Genomic DNA, 4,931 nt, shown 5'->3' with positions numbered 1-4,931 from the left:
GATGTGGAAGAAGTTGAGAGGCAGAAGAGAGAGTTATATGTAGAAAGGAAGAGAAAAGTGAAAAGATTAGTAAGAGAGTAAGAAGAGACTGGATGAGGAATTTGGAAGGAATTTGAGTATAAAGTGGAGGGACTTTAAGAAAATGTTCTGGAAGGAGGTGAAGAGAGTAAGACAGGGTGGCAGTGCAGTTAGTAGGGGAGTGAAAGATAAAAATGGTAGATTACTAGTGGAGAAGGGGGAAAAAGTGAGCAAATGGAGACAACACTTTAAGGAATTGTTGAACATAGAGGATGGAAATCATGCAAGTATAAGTAGCTGGGAGAAGAAGGGAGGTGCTATATTCCTTTCGCAGCAAGAAGTCCGTTCAGGGTGTGGCAGAAGTTGGAATTTCCCCGAGTGCGACGTTGCCAATTTGACCACCAATTATTGGATTATCACTCCATCTCCCTACCTATCCCCATCCCACCTGTTTCTCTCTCCCTCTCTCTCTCTATATATATATATATATTATATACATTTATTATTTATTTTCAACTTTTTTCCCACACCACCTATGAGGTAAAAGTCTAGGCGCATTTTATTTTTAATAGGTTTCCCCCGTAGGCCTAATCTTCTCTCTGATCTTTAATCATAATCTTCTTCATCATCAGAACTTTCTGTTGTATTGACGACGAATGACTCTACGAAATGTTAAGCTGCTATGTCTTGCTGTGCATCTTCATCTTGTATTTGTTCGGCATGTCGCACTACTTCCATCCAACTTTGTGGTGTGATAAGACTCAGAGCCTCTTTGACAAGAACTTTAAGGTTAGCCATTTTAAAGGTTTTCTTCTTGGCTATATGAGTCTTCACCTAAGTCCAAATGAGCTCAATCGGGTTATATTGACAGTGGTATGGCGGTAATCTCAAAACCCGATGCCCTGCTTCTTCAGCAATCTTGTCGATTACGTAGGTTGTGATGATATCCAACTTCTTGGCAAGCTCATGCAGCTCTGCTTTAGATAAGTTATCTTGGGGCTGCACTCCCTTCTTTATCAGCCAGTCGCACAAGTCCGATTTTCTCCATGATGAAGTAGGAATTTTTTCAAGCTTGACAGAATGATAGGAAGCGTTATCCATCACGATTACCGAGTTTGGTGAAATGTTTGGAAGCAACTGATTCCTGAACCATTCCTCAAAAAGTGTTGAGTTCATCTGGTTATGATAATCCCCGTCGTTTTTGGAATGGAACACTAACTCGGCGTTGTCTACAAAGCCATTTTTCGTTCCAGCATGAAGAATGATCAGACAACTTCCTTTTCCTGTTGGCTGTCGTACTCCAGTGGCTTGTGGTGATGTGGTGTCTGTGCAACATTTTCCAACCATGTAATTTTGGTTCACCCAAGTCTCGTCCAGATACACGATATTATGGGAGGACTGTCTTACTTCCTTTATTTCTCGCAAAAACTTTGGGCGAGCAGCCACTACATCATTCCTCTCCATAAGGAATTTGCAGCCATTAACCTTGGCATATCTGAAGCCAATCTCCTGCAGAATCTTGTGAAGGGAGGTTATGCCGCCACTGAAGGATATTTTTGCCTTAAGGTCTTGAATTATTTGCAGAGTTGGGATTTCATGCCTTTCATAAAATCCCAAGACTATTCTTCTTATTGCACATTTATCAAAATCGTCAAGACTCGTAACAGGTGCAGCACATTTCCTCTTCCGTGGTGATAAAAACATAGGCCGTTCTGGTGACGTCAGTGTCCGTTTCGAGCAAATTCGTTGAACTGTTTTCTCGGAAACGTTGGTGGCTTTCGCAGTGCGAGCAGATGCTTTTGAAGGCGGGATTATAAATCCATTACAAGCCTTTTCTTCTGAGAAATACTTGTTAACGTTGTATATAAACTCCTTTTCCCTGCTATGCAGCACTCTCGAGCAGGAGCGGGTGGGAGTTGTGGGACCTTACATCCTGGGAAGAAATCAGTAGGGTAGAAGTTGTGGAAGCAATGAAGAAAGTCAAATTGAGGAAAGCCCTAGGAATTGACGGAGTGTGTGGTGAAATGCTGAAGCATGGGGGAGAGATAGTAGTAGAATGGATGTGGAAGATGTGCAGATTGGCCTGGGAGGAAGGCAGTGTCCCGGAGGATTGGAAGTCAGGTATGATTATTCCCTTATACAAAGGAAAAGGGGAAAAAGAAGTGTGTGGTAATCATAGGGGCATTTGTCTTCTTAGTGTAATAGGAAAAGTGTATGGCAGGATACTTATTGACAGGGAAAGAACAGAGGAATTAGTTGGAGAAGAACATGGAGGTTTTAGGAAGGGAAGAGGTTGTGTAGATCAGATATTCATTCTTAGATCTTTAGTAGAAAAGTTTCTAGAGAAGGGAAAGAAGTTGTAAGTGGCTTTCATGGATTTGGAGAAAGCATATGACAGGGTGGATAGACAAGGATTGTGGAAAGTATTAAGAATATATGGAGTAGATGGAAAGTTGGTGAATGCTGTGAAGAGTATGTATGATGGTGCTAAGGCTGCAGTGCGTGTGGATGGTGAACTGAGTGAATTTTTCTCTCTGAAGGTTGGGTTGAAACAGGGATGTGTCATGTTGTTCAATCTGTACACGGATGGGGTAATAAAAGAGATACAAGGTAGGGCAGTGGATGTTGGAGTGGCCCTGGTGAGAGTGGACAGTGTTTGGAAACTCCCTCTACTGTTGGTTGCAGATGATACGGTGTTGTTGAGTGAAGATGAAGGGGAGCTGCATGGCTTGGTGGATAAGTTTGGGAGTGTGTAAGAAATGGAATCTAAAGGTGAATGTAGAGAAGAGTAAAGTGCTGGTCTTTGAGAGAGGTGATGTCAATGAATGAACAGTGAGGTTGGATGGTGAGGAAATGGAAAATATGAGTACGTTTAAGTACTTGGGTAGTGTGATGAGCAAGGATGGAAGTTTGGAGAGTGAAGTGCTTTAAAGGGTACAACAAGGAAGAAAGGTTGCTGGTTCCTTGGAAGCAGTGATAAGAAACAGGGAAGTGAGCATGGAAGTGAAAAAGTTACTACATGACAGTATTGTGATACCAACTCTAACGTACGGAAGTGGAGCTTGGACGTTGTTGGAGGGACACAAGTCAAGAGTGAGAGCAGTGGAAATGAGTTATTTAAGAGGAGCCTGTGGAGTCACATGGAGAGACAGGCTGACAAATGAGGATATAAAGGAGCTTTGTGGTTTGGTTGTGGATGTGATAGGAAGCGTTAGGAGGAACACACTGAGGTGGTTTGGCCATGTGGAGAGGATGGAGGGTGAGAGACTGACGAGGAGAGTGTATGTGAGTGAGGTGGAGGGGGGGGGAGGGAGGGGAAGGCTGAGGATGAGATGGAGGGATGGAGTGGAGTGGTATATGAGGGAGGGGGGTGGGAGTTGGGAGCAGGGCAGTGAAATGGCAGGGGACAGGGCAACGTGGAGACAATTTGTTTGTGGCCACCCTGTACGGGATTGAGGCGTCCGGCATTAGATAGATAGATAGAGATCTATAGACTAATAAAAACCATATAAATTTCCTTACAAAGTATATTGACACTTTTTAGGATACTGCAGGAAATGAAATATCACCATTTATATAAAATTGCACAGATATATAACCTTTATATTTCAAGTAAACATTCTGGAAAAAAAATAATGTCCCATACTCAAGTTCCATGTAAAGATATTTCACCTTTCCAATATTCACAACCAAGTTACATAATTCGGAAAATAAAAGTCTTTCTTTTTACACCTCTTTTTTCATTTACACACACTGACAATACCTTCTATACTTCTTTTAAGTGTGGTATATCTCAAAACGGTATTATGCAAATAGGTGGCTTTTCCCTGCACTGGTTACAATAGTATGAAGTCTGCTTCCTGTTACAGGCTCCTTTACCCTTCTTTTTGCAATTTTTGGGTAAAACAGAACAAACCTTACAATTTGGCTTGCAATTCTGATCTTCATACTTTTGAATGAAATGCTGCTCTGTTAGCCGCCATTCCAAGGGCGAGGAAAACCTGCCTCGCTTTGTTTGGACTCTGCCTGAGTAACTTTCCAACAGCCCCATTATCACATTCTCTCTGTAATCCTTGGGGCTTACATTTACTTTGTTTTGGATGCTGTAGCATATATTGCTATTCACCAAAGCTGTTTCAATTATAAAATGCCAAATGGTCTGATACCACTCCAAGGACTTGTGACTGAATGGATAGGAAGAATGCTGCTGATCAAACTTATCTACACCTCTCATATACATGTTGGACAACACCTGAACAAATGGCTTTTCAACAGTTCTATTCCCCCTTTTGCACTTTATTTCTACTTGTCTCATTCCTGCATCTTCAACAGTTGAGAGCATATTCACTCTTCCCATGTCCTGCCATGTACTCATACAGGCCAGGAGTGTGTTATCCTCTGTATGCCAAATAACAGGGCCTGGCCATTTTTCAGTTTTAGTTCCTTCATTTCAGCAGGCAAGTCTCTTCTATTTATTCTCACTGTACCACAAGCACCAGTATTAACCTGCCTTAGAGAATCAAAAAGTTCTACACCTGAATAGAAATTGTTCATATATACAATGTGACCTCTGTTCTCAAATCCTCTCAGTAAAGAGTGAACCACTCGATGCTAAACTACCCCTTACTGTGTCATTCTCTTTACCTGTGTAAACCTCAAACTTCAGAAGGTATCCTGTGTGAGAGTCACATAAAGACCATAATTTTATTCCCCACTTACTGGATGGCTTAGAAGGCAGGCGCTGTTTGAAAGAGAGGTACCATGTGGAAGTTGGTGAGGCTAAGGGACTGACAGGAGACCAGCTGGCTAAATGAATTTTGTGCAAAGAAGCACGTAACCAGGGATTTGGCACCCCATTTTAATGTGACAGTTTCCCTGGTTTGGCACCCCTTTTTAATGTGACAGTGTTCAGA

At 42.0% G+C, this 4,931-nt stretch overlaps 1 pseudogene; it reads right to left on the bottom strand.

Annotated features, from left to right (window-relative positions):
- Positions 1-624: 624 nt before the first annotated feature.
- Positions 625-1,194, bottom strand: LOC145415542 (uncharacterized; annotated as a pseudogene).
- Positions 1,195-4,931: the final 3,737 nt, after the last annotated feature.

The sequence above is a fragment of the Coenobita brevimanus genome, chromosome 103 (genome assembly GCF_032717465.1).
Source record: "Coenobita brevimanus isolate Jiangsu-jjx chromosome 103, ASM3271746v2, whole genome shotgun sequence".
Classification (NCBI taxonomy): domain Eukaryota; kingdom Metazoa; phylum Arthropoda; class Malacostraca; order Decapoda; family Coenobitidae; genus Coenobita; species Coenobita brevimanus.
The sequence above is the reverse complement of the archived record's forward strand: the minus strand, read 5'-3'. Positions and strand labels throughout refer to the sequence as shown.